At 38.4% G+C, this 17,112-nt stretch overlaps 1 protein-coding gene across 1 annotated transcript in view; it reads left to right on the top strand.

Moving 5' to 3' along the window:
* The window catches only part of CYTH3 (cytohesin 3), a 47,772-nt gene that overhangs the window by 9,217 nt on the left and 21,443 nt on the right, over nucleotides 1-17,112 (top strand). The window lies entirely within an intron of this gene.

Here is a 17,112-nt window from a genome sequence, read left to right as displayed (position 1 = left end):
TATGTCTCCAAGAGTCTCTATCAGAGTGAAGAAGTCATTGATTTATCTTGCATTTTGTAACCCTAGTATGTAGTAATTGGAGAAAACTAATTCTGTGTGTGGCATCTGTCACGTAGCTGCCTAAGTGGTAGTCTGTATTATGGAAATATATCTTTATGGTCTTGAAAGTAACTTTTTTATTTTATAGAACTTTATTATTATTTAACTTGCTCTTCTACAAGTCACTTTTGATCTCATGTACTACTCTTTTTGTTATGAAAATTGCCATATCACATACTTGCAACATTTTAAAGCAGCATCTAATATTCGTCTAGGGACAAGAATATCTGTGCTTGTTTTCCCACCATCCCTTATCATTGGTGCTGCTATTCCTGAATTGCAGTTTGTATAGAAACTGTGTCCTAAGCAGAAACTGATAGCCAAGGTCTGTCAGGGGCAAAGTTTAGAGAAATGGCTGTTGCCTGTGAAAACATTTGGAGTGACAGAATGGAGAGAATAAAAGGTTTCACGTTTGTGACTAGTTTGTTCTTCATGTAGGTGTTGCTGGTTACTTCTGTTGCTTGGGCATCTCAGACTGGGTCTTAAACCAAGTTTCTATGTATTACATGAGGTCAACCTTTGTAGGCAGCTTGTGACATTTCAGTTTGCTGTAGATATTTTAGCAGGGACAGATAAATGAAGCATATGGAGCTGATTATTTTTTTTGGCTATAGGATGTGGATTTTTGTGCATTAAATATAGTAACGTTTTAAATATCTGAGAGGAAGCTTCCCCTCCTGTGATTCTTTTTTTTTTAAGTCAAAATACATGTAACACTCCTCACTCTCATTTTGTGCAATAGAAGTGGGAAAGACTGCAATATTTAGTCTTGGTCTTGTACCAATAAATGATGTAGTATCACATGAATGTTTTAAAAGATTAGGTGATATTTTCTAAGAGAAGACCAGCTATTTCATAAAAAAGAAGACCAGTTTAAGTCCTCCTGCTATGAATTTACTGGTATCCAAAGTAAAAAAGATTACACAGTATGTTATTGTTTTTATTTGGCTGAGAACTTGCTTTCCTTTTGTATATTCTACCTGTATTGTAAGCCTGCAAAAGCAATGTGTTATGAAGGGGAAAGGTTGGGTGAAATTGGTAATCCAAATGAAATACAAATAATACTCTACGGTTTATGGAGCCTGTGGGTGGGTGGACTTGGCAGATAGACCCATTGTGGTATGTTAGACTTGAAAGACCATATGGAGATGATTATTTTCTGGCATTTTGTAGTAAAGGTTTTTCAACAAGGAATTTTATTTTTTTTTTTTTATGAAAGGGATGGAAAAAAAAAAAAAGGATAACTTCAGTTTGCATTGCGCAGTAAAGTAGTTTGTTGTAGTAGCATATGGGAAACCAATATATTCAAAGGTAAACTGCTAAAAGAAGTTTTCCTACTGTTTTCCTATTGGCTCTCTTGTTTTCTGAAGGCAGCCCAAGATCCTGTGCAGCTGGGACTAATACAGGATCCAGCTGTAACTTTTTTATTGTTGTTCAGATGTCCGGTGATGGTCAAATCTAAGTTATTGTGTGGAAATTCAGCAAAGGAAAAGGGTAGGGTGGGAAAAAAGTGACTCTCTATAAAAATATTCCAGTAAAAGCAACAGGAACTAGGAGTATCCATTTCAGAATTCTGCCATAAATCCCATCCTGAAATACTTAAACGCCTTCAGATTTTGCTGTAGACTTGAAGTCATCTAAGAGTTCTTGGTTTATTTTTTAAACAGAAATGAAGTTAGCTGGTTGGAGTGTGAAGGTGGCTGTTCCTCTAGATCACTTGTGGAAGAAGATAGCAGTTTCTCGTTCATAATACAAGGTTTCGGTTAAAATTCTTCACTCTCTTTAAAGTGTTGGTACAATACGTAATGCTACAACATGAAGTATATCAAACAGTTCTGATTTTGTACTGTGTATTGCTAGTCTTTGGTTTAGAGACCTTAAGTATGTAGGGAGAGGAGAAGCCTAGTATCTTCCTGCAGTTTGGTTCACCCTGGTTACATTTGGTGCTTTCATTCCAAGGCATCATCAGAGTTTGGATTAAACAAAAAGGGTGAACCAAACAGGTATATGGAACAGTGAGAATGCTTGATGATGATCAACATAATACATCATTTTTTCTTTCAAAACTTTTGCTATATTTGCTTTTGGGATTTGTTTGTTTGATTTGGTTTTCTTTGGGGTGTGTAGGGTTTTTTTTTGGTCTCTTCTTGTTTAAAAAGATCATATTTTGCAAGTTTCTTTATAATTGTAGCCAGTTATCCTGTTTGTTAGTTGTTTGAGGCTGTTGATGCCAGTATTGAAATGCACTGTCTTTCAGGTTTCTGCTTCTTTCCCAAATCTTCCTTCCAAACTTAACTTGCCTATGGAGTCCATCAAATGGCTACCTGGATTTCAGAATTCTTCTGTTCCAAGTGTTGTTACTCGGTCAGTTTGTAATTATGCTAGTCTAATTTAATAAGTTTAGTAACAATAGTATACAATTGTAAGTCCTAAATGCCTGGAAGAGCTAGCTTGAAATACTGCAAGTTGTTTCCATTACCAGTGACAGTGAAAGGAATTGGAAAACAACTCCTATCTCAAGCATAATTGTGGACAGTATTCATGCATGCCTTTCCATGTGCCTTAATTGGTTGGTGATACTAATTTTTGTGTAGGGGAGGGAGGAGGTGGGGGGAGGGGGGGAAAAGGACAAGCTGAGAAAGATTGGTGGTTGGTCTGTTGCCTACTGGACAGCCTGGCGTTTTGCCCCACAGTACTAGAACATAACAGCAACAACAATTTTATTTTCCTTCCTGAGCTAGTAGGAGCTCATCTGTGACTTCAAAGTGGAAGAGAAATGTGGACAACAAACTGCTTTGCAGGCAGAACTCTTCTTACACAAATCAGCTGCAATGCAGAAATACCTATGGTGTCCATACAGCAAGGTCAAATGTAATAATTTTGGGAATTCTTGAATGTGCTCACCAGTACCAGCTGTAAAAATTCAGAGGTTTTGTTTCGGTGGCGGGACTGCTGCAGTCTATGCACGAGTGACAAAACCAGTCAATGCTATTTGTCTGGTGACTGAATTAATTCACTGTCAATGTGTTCTGTAAACCTGCAACCAAATCTGTTTAGTTTGGTTGTTTTTTTAATTGATGAGCATTTCTTCTTCTGTTTAATTAAGCACATAGTGATGCTTCTGTTGCTCTACTACTGCATTGAGTGATGTATCCTGTGTACTTCTGTTTGGGCTTTGGTCACATTGTTTCCTCTCCCAAACACTTTTGTATTTTATCTTTTATTTCCTTTTTAATAGAATTATATAAATTAATACAAGACAAATAATTTGCTCTCACTCTCCCTCCCCCCAGTAGTGGCTAAATAAGCAGTGCTAATTTTGTTTTATAAAGTGTTGAGAAAATGGTAGTCAAAATTATTTTCTCCAAGTTTTTTTAAAGCTATGATCTTTATTTGAATCGTGATAAGCCTGAAAGAATCTCTCACTTCAATGATTTTCTTGAAGTGCAGGTCAGCTTACAGTACATCTTGAAAATGGGTTGTGTGTAGACTCTGCCCATGTCACAGACCATTAAAATACAGCAACTAGAATAAGAAAGTTTGTTTCCAACATGCTCTCTGTATCCATCATATATTTCAAGGACAATTCAGAAAAAGTTTGTGGCTGAAGAGTAAAGTCTGCCAGCTAAATTGAAGAAAGTAGCATGATCATGTCTTTCATCCTGGAGACTGTAACTGCATTGTATTTAGAGCTCAGATGGATTTAGGAGATTATTTTCTGATGTGACAAGAGAACATCAAAAGGTCCTTTTCGGGGTTGAGAAACAGTAGTATGACAATTTAGCAAAGTCTTAGCTTTTCACTACCTCATTTTACATTTTGAAGAAAAGGTTTCCTGCTGAACAAACACATGTTAGCCTGATAGCATTTCCTGTGTTTGAATTGTGAACAGTCAAATGACTCAAAAAAATTTATGTTATAGTAGATACAGGGTTTCAACATGGAATATGTGCATACAATAAATCTATTCAACTAATCAGTCTGCTTCCTTTCCCTCCCACTCCCTTGCAGCTGGAAGTTCATCAGCTTCTGCTACTATATCTAGCTTCCTCTTGAGACTTTCTGGGATAGAGTTAACACTGGTGGCAGGCATTGATGAACAATATCATGATTATATTCTGTGTGTCAGTATATGTTGTCATTTTCCATTGCTACTATTTCTTATAGAAGCTATGTCATCCATTTAGTACAAGCATATCATGTATGCCACGCAGCGTTGCGTGCTGCAGTATTTAGTGAAAGCATGTACATCATCATTAAATCAGTAGAAAATATTTCCAGTGACCAACCTGACATTTAAGATGGAAAACTTTTATTTTCATAAGGTTGTTAGCTAGGATGATGTAAGATGATTTGACTTCCATTCGTAGTTTGTAATTAATGATGCTTTGAGGTTCTTTGGCATACGATAAGACTATTTTTTTAATGGTACATCTGTGGAAGAATTCAGGAAAGAGAAAGAATAGATGCTTCCATTTGTCTTAGCAGTTGTAAGCTTTCATGATAATATCCTTGCTGTCAGGTCTAATGAAATCTAACAGCCTGATTAAAAACCCAATTTGTATAACTCGATTTTTGGTGACCTTTTTTATTTAAAGGATCAAAACATTATCTTTCACAACTAGCTTCTGGACATTTAGAGGCACTGGCTGAACATCTGCAGCTTCAGTGCAGGTGTTCTCATTGTGTTTCAAATACTTCAACAATGTTTTAAGGTCTAATTTATTAACACATTGAAAAGATGATAGGACAAATCTTGTAATTGAGTAATCTTTTAGAGCTGGTTTTTGTATAATTTTGACATGGGCTGTAGACTGCTGCCTGTCTAGATGTATGCTGTCAGGATTAGATGATTGACAAAAAAAATCTATGCTTAAGCACTTTTATTACCAACCAGTGATCAAAAAATACAGCAGTAAAGAGCTTATCTGTGAGTGGTATTCTCCAGATGTTTTGTATTCACTGCTGTATCATCTGTGTTGGTGGAATAGGAACTGCATTAACAAGTTTTCTCACTGCATGTACCAGAAGTTACAGCTTGGTATTTCTGGTTGCCCTAAGGCAAATTTAGAAGGATTGCAAGTGTACTAATGTGAGTCAGATCTTTTTCAGCTTTATACAAAGTTTGCCTTTGTATAGTGAAAGCTTATGCCAGGGAAGAGCACTGCTCCAAAGAGTAGACCTCCTCTCTGGAAATGTGCTTAGCTGAAGCTCCATATAATCACACAGTCTATGAAGCTGGTGTCTCCAGGTAAAAGATTCGTAATTTGCTGTAGGTTTTACTCATGTAGGAAGTGGTATCTCTTCTTTTTACCTTTTCTATCATGTTAAGGGCTAGCAAACTAAAGCATTTGGTCCCACTCAATTGTTTCCCAGTGAACAAAACTGTTTCCTATTTGAGCATGGCAGAATGAAGTGGAAATCTGAGAAAGAATGTTTATTAATAGGAGCAGCAGGAGCTGGTGGCTTTAAAAAGCGGTTGAGTGTTGTAATGCCTGTTACTTGCTTCAAGTTTTTAAATCTTTATTAATTTTCAGGGAAAAAGCTGAATTTTGTATGCTGTAAATCAGAGACATTGAGAGTAATAAAGCTAAATTGCTTAGAGCTTTGAAGTTGAAAGGATTTTTTTTTTTTAAGTACTTAGCTGAGAAAAAGTTATTATTTGAAAACAAAGTACAAAAGATTTTATGTTCAGATTATTTTTCACTGATCTCTGGAAGGAATGTCATGATTTTGCCAGTATCAGGCAGAGAAAACAGATTAGAAAGGGCAATGTAGTATTTTAGCAGATCTGGCTGAAACTGAGGAAGAGTTTAAATAGGAGAAATGTGGTTTTTTTTCAAATGAGTTTTTGATCAGAATGCTAGAAGGTCTGCTTGGAGTATGAAAAAAGTCTTTCTTTTTGTAACATAGGACTCATACTTGCACTTACAAGGATTCAGACATATGCTGAATGTGCTCTGTTTTGGAAGCACAGTGAGCCAGATGTGGTATGAACTGCTGAGATTTTCAGCCAAGCAAAGAATGGGAGACCAGGGGTTTGACCTTATGGTAAGAGGATCCATCCAGCAAACTTATCAGTGGACTGTATGAAAAACTCTTTTATATCTGGATTAGTGACCTGTCAAACTAATTGTTTCATGGTGTGATGGCAACCAACAATTCACAATGGCTAAATATACTCTTTTCTGTGGAATCTGAAAATGCTTTATAGTCTTAAACTAAGCCTTACTATTCCTTCACTAATAAATCTATGAATAAATTCCTGACCTCTCTTTGTGTCCTCTTGGGCTGCAGAGCATGTGACCAATGGGTCTGTTGATGCAGTAGCAAAAACGTGGAGCAATTCAAGTTAAGATGGCCAAGAAACAAAACCCTATTACCTGTAGGGTGTTTCTTTGCAAGTACTACAGCTCAGTGTTTTCTATAGCAGGTATCTGGCTTAATTTTTTTGGAGGAGACTGCAGGAATTTCTAAGGCTTACACAGCATCAGGCATTTGTCTTATTTGGGAGAAGGGTAAATGCTGCTTGAGCAGTTATTTGATAGGGGAGCAGTCCTGCGTGTCACTATGGAGCTGCCTTTTGGAGGCTTTCTTCAGTGAATGGAGATTGTTTTTAAATCTGGCAGTTGGTTCACCTCCTCCAGTGTGCAACTGATCTTGGAAAATGAATACATAGAAAGCTTCTGCAATAAATACTGCGTCTGAAATCTAATTCCAGAGCTGTATCAAGTAGGGATGGGGGAAGGGGAAAGATGAACTTTGCCTTGCTTTCTGAAAATTGGATTTCTGTGCCTTAGAGACATCTAAGTAACTGGCTAATGCAGTCTGCCTAATGAGTGAAGTACAGTGAGCACCTTTCTTATTGCCAAGAGTAGATGTTACTGGAAATTTGTGACAAAGACTGTCTGAGCCCCAAATGTCTTGTTGGAAACATGGTAGGTCTGATGAGCTGTGCCTGGATCTTGAGCAGGATTCAAGGATATTGCGGGCGGGCAGACGCAGGGCCTGGGCTCCAGGACCCCCCTGCAGCTGCTCAGCGACATTCCTGTCAATTTTCCATGCTGCTACTCGAAATGGATCTGACAGGAATGTCTGCTCCTACTCTGATGTGTTTGCTTTTTGCCTTTTTTTTTTTTTCCAGGGTCTATCCTAGGAAAAAATGTAGGTACATGGCAGCCAACCATTTCCTCTTCCCAGGCACTGAAGGTGCTGTGGGTAGCACTGGTTGTGTAAGGGCACAGCTGAAACACATTGCTACGATTATGTATTTTGTTTTTTTTTCTTTTCTCTTTCCTTCTCATAACATTTCAAAAGCTGAAAGGTTCAGTGTGTTCTTGTTTGCCTCTTCTTCACCCAAGAGATGATGAAGTAATCTCTGCTTTCAGAAGGAGTTGTCCCACTCTTGGATCCTGGAGCCGAAAGCAATCTAGATTGGCAGCAGGACATTTGTGGTTAGTCCAGGTTTTCACAGTGACTACTGGGAACTGTGTGCCAGTGGGAGGTGAAATAGCCCTGCTTTCCTTTTCATCCATACATACATCTTGGGACTGCTGGGAGAGAAAAAAAGTGTCTTGTCCTGACTGACAAGGAAAAGGAGGGGAGGATTTGCTCTCCTGTCAGTAGCTTAAACTTTGCCTAAAACTCCCCAGAGTTTCTAGGAATCACCCCAAACCCTCACAAGCAAAGACAGAACCAAATCTTGGTCAATGGCAGCAGTTCAGGCTATGCCACTTTCCAGCCTATATGGGCTTCCACATCTTCAAACTGTTTTCCATTAACAGTCAGTGCTGATCACTCTGCCCTGCTGGCCAGCTGAAGAGTGTGTCCATGGCCACCTTCACTCCCTTAGAGGAGAGCAACTTTAGTGATGGTTGATGTGCTGGAGGTAGTCCAGTGCTAAGCATGTTCCATTTCACATGATGAGGTAGATTATCTTTGCCAGCTTTCTGATCTGGATTTAAACTAGATCGTCTCTTCAGATTGTACATCATGATGTCAACGTGCTGCAGGCTTTGTGGAAATTTCTTGTAGCTTCCTTACCTGAAAACTTGTCATCTTAGAATTGTTTGAAACTGAAATTTTTTTAATTACTGGCAACATGGCCTGTATGCTGGGCTCAGTCTGACATGAACTGCACTGGGCTGTGAAGTCTTGGACTGTCCACTCCCTTTCCGTCTCATTCTGTGTATAATTCTGTATAGTAATGCACTATTTTTCTGTTGGGCAAAATCATAAATGCCCCAAGTTAAGAGATACATGCTGCTTCTATTCTATGGATTAAAAGGTGTGGCCAATACATCTATGCTTCTTAATTTCAGAATTCTTTCCTTTCTCTGGCAGGCATGCAAAATCCACTGCTCTTCTACTGCCCTTTCTTTGCACAGTACTGAAGGAAGGATTTCAATTAAATGCATGATATCTATAATGTGTCACTCAGCTATGCTGTGCATACTTGGCATGGTGATCTGTTCCTTTCACCTCCAAGATAATGCTTAGAGGGAACCCTGATTTCCTTCCCAAGCCTCCCACTTAAAAGATACCTTTGCTGTCAGCTGTTACCCATGGTTTCCCTCAGCATTATTGCTGGATCATTCTCACTCTGAGGTACTAAAGTTACCTGTGACTTGGGTCTTGCTATGAAAGTGAACAAAGGAAATCCAGAATTTAAAGGCCTTTACTCTTTATAGAGTAAATTTTGTGTAAGCACAGGCTCTAAAATGCAAGCATCAGATGTATTAAGTAACCTACCTGTTTGTTTCTCCAGCTCTGTATATATGAGTGCTCCATAAGGAGAAAATTAGTACTGAGTTCTCCCAAAATTATTTAGCTGTGAGACTCTGCCTTGCAGGATACATTTTGTAGTCCAGGGGCAAAATAATTTGATTTGTTTGACAGTGTTTTGTTGATCTCTAACTCAGTGCAAAGAAAAGGCTTGAGACTTCTTATTTTTGGAAAGGCAATATCTTTATTATACTGGTAGTGCTACTGCACAAAGCTGATTCTGATCACCCCATTATTTACTGGAGGGAAAAGAAATTGGATGCAGTCATTTTGTTCAAAAGCTGAAAGCTGAGTAAGAAAATCTTAAGGTAACATAAATGCACCACTGTTCCTAAAACAGCAAGACAGTGCAGGACTGAGCATTTCTTACTCACGGTGCTCGGCACCGTATTGCATTTGTCCCACATTATTTTGATGTCACTGTTTTCCCTGTGGAAGGAGGACTGTAGTGTTAAGATGATGGTGTGACAGTGTATAGCTGTGCCACTGTAAGCAGAGTGGCAATTCACCAGATTCCTTGAACAGTAATGGGTAACTGATGCTAATGAAGGCATGTGTTATCTTGGGTGGCATTTCCTGTATCTGTGCTAATCTGTTCATAGCCCTCCCCAAAACACAAACCATTATGGTGTGGGCACCCTCTCCCCTTAGAATTTCCACATTAGTGAGCATCAGTTTTTTTCTGTGCTCCTTAAATATGCTGGCCATGCATATTTTAACACTTTATATTATTAATGCAAGTATTAATGTGTTTGTGTGAAATCCAGCTTTCTTTTCATATTCAGTTATTTGTATTTACATATTTTAGAAAGAAGAGTTGACCTAGAAGCATCTTCTGATCTTGAAGCAAGAGTAGAGCGACTTCAAAAGAAAAAGTGCTCCTAAAAGGAAATCCACACTTATCCATTTTTAATATCAGGTTGAACTACTTTTAGGATTTTGAGAATACAGCCTGTAAGGATAGGGGTTTGGGGCTGAGATTAGCTGATTTTTGGGCTGGCTGATGTCAAGGGGGTTGCTGTCCCCTGCACCTCTCTTGCTGCCAGGGCTTTCTGCTGTGCCTGTTGTGTTGCCATGTGCAAATCTGTGGTCTCTCAGTGGAACCATTTGGCCTGCTGAACTGGCAAAAGACAAACGCAGAAGAAGCAGGATCATATATCTGGGAGCAGCAGCTGGCAGAGTAATGCAGGAACATAGGGGAGCCAGTACCAACTTGCTACGTGTGAAATTTCACTCGAGCTGGTGCCTGTGTGGTTTTTCTTCTTTCTCCCCAAGTGATGCTCCTTGGTGCATAGAAGTGGTTCTTCTATGTTGTTGCAAAGCACTTGGCTTCCTAATGGCAATAGATCAAAATGCTGACATAATATACATTATTGAGTATAAGCTGTAAAGGAGGTAAACAGAAAATAATTGTGGCCTTCACTGCTGCCTGTTCATGTTCATAAAAATAACATCGTGGACTGAAAAAGGAAATACTCATTAACTTAAACACATACTGCTTTCAGATGGCAAATACCTGTGTCAGTGGTATAATTAGGAACTCAAAAGCAAGGTAGGTGTCTCTCCAGTTCTTTCAATGGGTATTTTTATACAGCAAGGTGAAGATCTGAGAGCTGTTGTAAAGTACCTGTTTGTGCTTAGTGCCATTAAGAAGGGCAACTGATAGCAGATCATGTGAGCTATGAAAAGCCTTCATAGTCTTTTCTTCCACTTGGCAGCTGTTGTTATCTACACACACACAGTTTGTAAAGATACACATACTGCAGTGTTTCCTGCAAACTCCTGTTCCATCAAGTTCAAGAAACACATTTACTGTGGTTTACACAGTATAGGCAGAAGCATATTTGCCGATACTGTGGTGAGGCAATGTTCTTTCTGTGTGTGACAGCTGAAAGCAGATGTTTTTGGGGTGGCAGGTAAAATGTATGGGTTGGATTAAAACATAACACACCTTTTTTTCTCCCTTTCCAAATCCGTGTTGTCTGGACCCCATTCTGCAGCACTTTGGAACTGTCTACTTTCTGCTTGACTGGGGACGTTGATGCTACTTAAAATCTACATGGATATTTCTGACCAGGACAAAAACATGATCTTGTCTTTTTGGAAGTAATTCTTACAGATTATAATAAACAATGTTTATTCTGTGCAAGAAATCACCTCACACTTGGCAGTGCAGTTACTCAGCTGGATCTTTCTGTATAGAATAAAAATGTATTTCATACTTCTGATTTGTCATGCTTTTGTTTGTTCTTAAAAAAAAGTAATTGTGACTCACTGGTGTAATTAAACCTACCTTGCAGTGGAAGTAAAAAAACAAAAAAAGATGTTAGAGATTTAGTGGGTCATATTGGAAGGAAACTCTCTACATTCCTGAAAGTATATTTTTATGTAGGAGTAAGATTAATATCTCTACACTACCCCCCACCCCGGCCATATTATGAGCCCAATTACAACTTGCCTGTAAAGTATTTCTTTATTCTACAGGGAAACATTTTTTTCAGGAACATCTTGTAATGGTGTGATTTCCAGCAGCTAAACAATGAGGATGATGGATGTGAGTTTGAGGTTCTTCTCTGGGTTTGGACACTAATGTGCTTTCTGGCCACAGTGTCCCTCATGACTGAAAACTCTCAAAATAACTCTGTAAGCCATGGACTCGATCCTAAATTCTTCATACCACTGGCTGGTAATTGGTTTTTTGTATGTGAAAAGATAGTGTGTACAGGGTTGTTTCCCCTCTTAGTGGTGGCTTCTGTGCTAGAACATACTCAGAACTGACTAAATAGGAAAGATTAATACATTAAGATAGTTAAAAGAAGGAAGCAACCAAATCCATCTAGTTTTACTGATTGACTTTAATGCAGATATAGTTTGGTTTTGCACTGTGAAGTAAGTGTGTTCAGGAAGATGTCCTCCTAGAAAAGCTTCTGTGGAATTTTTAATAGCCACAAGTGGTCACAGCTTTGTTTATACATCTTGTTTGAAAGCTGGAATATGTTCCTATAATTAAGTTTAGAAAAAGGGAGCATGTAGGGGGAAAGGGAAGAGAAAATAGCCTGAGAATATCCGTTGAGGCAAATGTCCTGAGACAATCAGATTTGTTCTCAGAGATGAATGTGTATTATTTTAAAGGACAGAAGAAACATGTCTACCCGTTCTGTGCACCAGTGAGGATAGGTTTGTTTATAGCCTTGCATTGTGTAAATATCTTTACACTTGCAAGATGTTTCTGTAGTTGCAGAATTGAATTCCATCCAATTGTGCTTTGCTTGGAATGGAAATACTTAAGACCACCAAATGGGGCTGACATGGAAGAAGAAAAATATTTGTCTGTGTGAAACCAAAAAGTTAGTTGAACACTAAGTGAGGGAGTTGTGTTGCTTCCTAAGTGAGGTTTCAGGATTAGCATTTCATCTGTTGTTAGATGTTTGCTTTCTGCTGTCTGTTCATTATTTTACTGTGTCCCCTTGAGACAGAACTCTGAAATGAGATGGAAGTGGTGGGCTGAGATCGTTTGACACCTTAACTGGTGACTGCTGATCAAAAGGCTGGTAAACTGTTCAAAAAAAGGTAAAACTCAGGGGTTTTGGTTCATATAATACCATTTGAGAGCTGGAAATAATTTAATTTTTGCTACTGAAAACCAGGATTACAAAATACTTCTGGGCTGGAAGGAACCTTTAAAGGTTAGCTAGGCCAACCCTTTGACAGTGAGCAGAGATGTCTTTAGATGAGGTTGTTCAAAGTCCAACCTGACCTGGAATGTTTCCAAAAGGCATCAGAGGTGTGGATTTACAAAGATTAGATTTCTGTCTTTATTATGGGATTTGCTCCTAGCTGTCACTAGCTTGTGGCACTTTCTTTGCAAGCCAATCTGATGCGATTCTTTCTTAATGTGGAAAAGACCTTTCTTCGGTGCCTTCTTGCTCAAAAGTACTTATATTTCATAAAAGAGTTCTGGACTAATGCTTTTGTTTGTGTACTGAACTTGGGTTTTCAGTAGTAGAGAATTATTTAACAAAGTGCCATCACAACTGGATGGACAAGACAGGACACTGGTTTCTGTAGCAAACCTACAGAGTTTGCCACAGAAGTTAAACACTGTTTGGTTTTTGTTTGGGTTTTGTGTTTGGTTCTTCCTCTAAAGTAGAGTAGGCAAACCTGTATTAAAAGTGTGTATTCCAGTAAGTGTGTGTTTCCAGGAAATTCAGGTCAGTGCATTTAAACCAGTTACAGTAGGAAGGCAAAGTTGGAATATATGAATTTTCTTTCGTTATTCTTAGTTGTTTGTTTCCTGTTGGTGCTTTGTTTTCATCTGGCTACTTGGCCAAGAGTAGAATTTGTACTTTCAACGGTTTTGTTGCTCTTAAACATCAGTAGGTGTATTGACTTTTCATTCTGTAATAGCTGAAAGTCTGAAGTTTTAGAAGGAGGAAGCTCTCTGTGTAAGCTTTAAGGTTTTCACACATTACTTACACTAGATTAGAAGCCAGCATGAAAGCATGCTGCAGCTGTGGTTTGTTCACTACACTGAAATGCTTTTGTTCTGTTTCGGTATTTAAGTGTTCATGCTAACTCCTCCCATCCTGTCTGCTTTGTGTTTAGATTGGTGAAAGACAAAAATCTTGGAAATGACTCAGAGAGGTCGGCTAGAAAATTTGTCTTCAGAACAAATATGTAATACGTGCTCGATGAGCTCTTGAGCACTGAGGGAGGCTTATGTGAACACAAGGTTAGAAAAACCAGAAGTGTTCTAGCTGCTGAAGTAAAAAAGATGGATTATGGAAGGGGTCTTGCCAGGGCAAATCATCACTTGTCATTTATCTGCAGTATTTGCTTAGGACTGTGAAGATGTTTTAATGCCCTCCTGTTAATCGGCCAGTTTTGATCCCCTGCTTGCTTGCCAGGAGTCTAATGCCATCCTTGACACCAAACATTGCAACTGTGGTTTTCATGGGTTTTTAATAAAAATATTTCCAAAGTGGAAATAGTCAAATTACTTTCTAGGAACACCTGGGCACAACAGCTTTACAGGTTTGCTTTCTGAAGAGAATTATTTTCAGGCTCTCACTGTGGTCCCTGCATTGCAGGTTGCATAAGGCACATTGTGCTTGAGCTAGAAGGACTAATTGCCATTTAAGCCTGCCACTGAGGAGACATTTTATCTATTTAGAAGTAGGATGTAGGGTTTTTAATATTTTCTAGATGTTTTTGAATCATTAGGGATCAATAGCAAGCAGAGGATAATTGATACAAAAACTGAGTAGATCATTACTTATTTGTGAGGAACAAGTCTGTCTAATAGTGGGTGCCCTTTTGTGTAAGTGGGGATTTTGTTTGTTTGTTTTTAGTTGCAGGTGAGTTTCTTCTACTCTTTCTTTCCTTTCAGGTACAGCCTCCAGTATTAATATTCCAAAAGCTTTCACTGAAATACAGAAACAGTGTTTTGTTTTCAGACAAAATGGAAACAACAGAGACAGTAGATACAAAGTCAGATAGCCTCCTAGAGCGGACACCTTCAGCCTCCGAAGTTGCAGGCAGTAAGGTCACTTAAGAACCTTTATTTTGGTGAGTTTTCACAATGATAGAACAGCAACACTGGAGAAGTGAGATAGTGATTATATACATCTAATAGAAGGATGAGAATAAGGCAAACATCTGCAACACCTTGCACACATGCCAGTGTATGGGGACAATAGGACTTAGGAGTCATGCAGACAAATCAATATATGTGCTGGTAGTTTGGAAGTAAAATATTGACTATACCAATACTTTCTAGAATCTGAGCAGTACTGTAACTCTTTCTTATCAAAAGATACTGGAATCTTTTGGCTCTGATATTAGTACCATTTTTTAAAGATGTTGCATTAATGTGCTGTGTTCACTTAAGTGGTGTCTTCTAAGTGCTCTCCAAATGCAGAATCTTCTTTTCTGGCAGGCTTTTTTCTTGTCTTGCATCTGGCAGATAGATACTGGATATTATTTCCTAATGGAGAAGGCAGTCTGACTCCATTTTGTTTATTTCCTTTCTGTCTAACAGCCTCATTAATTATATTGTGAGGGTTGTCTCTCTGCTGTAGCTGTGATCAGAGGAAAGGAAAAAACACAGCCATCAGTCTTTGGGTGTTGTAGGAAGAGGATTGAGGTGTTTAATGTCTTTTCTTTGCTGGATTGCTTGCACAGAGAAAACTGTCACAATTTCTGTTGATTCCAAATAGCAATTTCACTGGTTCTAGGCATTCCAGAAATGTCCCAAGGAACTTTTACTGCATGGTAATGTAAGGAGGAAGAAACTGCACTCATCAAACTTTCATGGAAGAGTTTGTGTTAGCATGCAGTCCGGAGATTTTGTAACTCACCTTGAAAAACAAACTAGGCACCATCTATGGAGTCCATATATTTAATGCTTAAAGAGTATTTTCTGTTGGGGTTCTGATTTAGTATTTCCAGTGGTCAGCAAAGGTGGGAGTTACCAAAATGCTTGCTGTGGCAAAAAGGTGAAAAATGAAGAACTCTTACAAATACTGGTACTGCAAAATTTTAATGTAATTTCATCTACCAATGTAATAACTGCAAAAATCCTTTAAGGATCCTTGAACACCCTAGCTAAAAAAGTGATTGATTATACACAGTTTACCAGCATTGAGTAACAGTCTTCTTTTGTTTAATTGTCAGTCCTTAGTTAACTAATTGGAATGTTTGTGGTATGTGTATGTACAGAGTGTTTGTATAACCATCAAATCCCCAGAGTTTTGGTGGTTTAAGATCTTAGAGTGCAGATGTGAGACAAAGATAAGATGTAGGCACGTGTATTTATAAGATGTGATGTGGAAAGTATCTTACTGGTATTTGCATGCAAGGAATTTTTAGGAGTGTGTGGGTTTCTGATGAGATGAAGGGAAAAAGCAGGTTCAATGTAGGGAAGCCTGGTATTTGTTCAAGAGAAGACTGTCATTTCCTAAACTGGAAGTAATTTAATCATGTTTGTATCTGGAGTAGTTAAATGAGATCATTTGCCATAATTACTTCATGTCTAACAAGGTCTGCTGCCATTTGGGTTTTATGTTCAATTTTATGTTATGATTAGAATCTGCAAAGAGAGGAGCTTAACCAGGGGATGTTCAAAATAATATATTGCTTTATTAAGATTTGAACAGGGTGCTTCAAATGTGTCTTTAAAAATCTCTTGAGCTGAAGCTTTGCTGATGATCCTGTTGCTTACAGCATATTGCATGTGCATGTTACATAAAGCAACAGCTTTGGCCATCTCAAATGCCTGTGTTGGTGTCGTGTGTTGCTTTTGGGACAGAACCATTTAAATCTCTTGATAATGGTTTTTATTGTTCATTTTGCTAAGCTAGAAGGAAAAGCTGTTCTACAATTAAGGAACTATTTCCAAGAAAGTGGGTAGCATTAAAACTGTTATTACAGGAACTTTGCAGAGGAAGTGAATATTTGTGGTTGATGTCTAGTGATGTACAAGTGAGAGTAATCTCTGTCCAAAGAAGTTTCTTGCTAGAAAAAAATGTAGTTGCTCAAGAAAAGCAGAAGTTTGTGTGAACAAGTTCTCACGTTTGCTGGCTTGCTTGTCAGGCAGAGACTACAGGGTGAGGGGCTGCTGCTAGAAGGTGTGACAGCCATAGCCATTTCTGTGTACATTTCTGTACACAGAAATGTGTTCAGGAACACATTTCTATCTTCAGTAGCAGCTGATTTTTATCAACAGAGTAATTGTTAAGGGGAGACCTAAAGCTGACTTAAATACTCCAGACTAAATTAAATAATACTACACAAAACCTTAAGTTTGTAATACAGTGTTAAAAGAACTGATTTTGACTGGGTGTTTATTTGTATATCTTACTGAGGGAAATGATGTGCTGTTAAGGGTGATGCTGTTAAGGGTATTGTGGTTACCTGCTTCTCTGCTCTACAAACCAGATGAAGGAGTGGTACGAAGATTGTGATGTATTGTCTGAAATCAACACTGGGATACACATTTTGTTAATGACTTGTATATAGCTTTGGCTTTGTTCCCTGGAAGATAGTCATGTCTTCTGAACCATAATTCATTTACATGGAGGATTTTAGTCTGTAGCTGAAGTAATTTGAATGATATCAGACTTCAAGTCAGCAATTAAGCTGCAGAGCCAAATCTTACCACATACATGCTAACAAGTTCCCTTTGAATGTCTAGCTGTCTTTTGATAGCCATTTATTTGATTACCTTAC

This window comes from Dryobates pubescens, chromosome 4 (assembly GCF_014839835.1).
Source record: "Dryobates pubescens isolate bDryPub1 chromosome 4, bDryPub1.pri, whole genome shotgun sequence".
Lineage (NCBI taxonomy): Eukaryota > Metazoa > Chordata > Aves > Piciformes > Picidae > Dryobates > Dryobates pubescens.
This window is presented reverse-complemented; position numbering and strand designations above follow the sequence as displayed.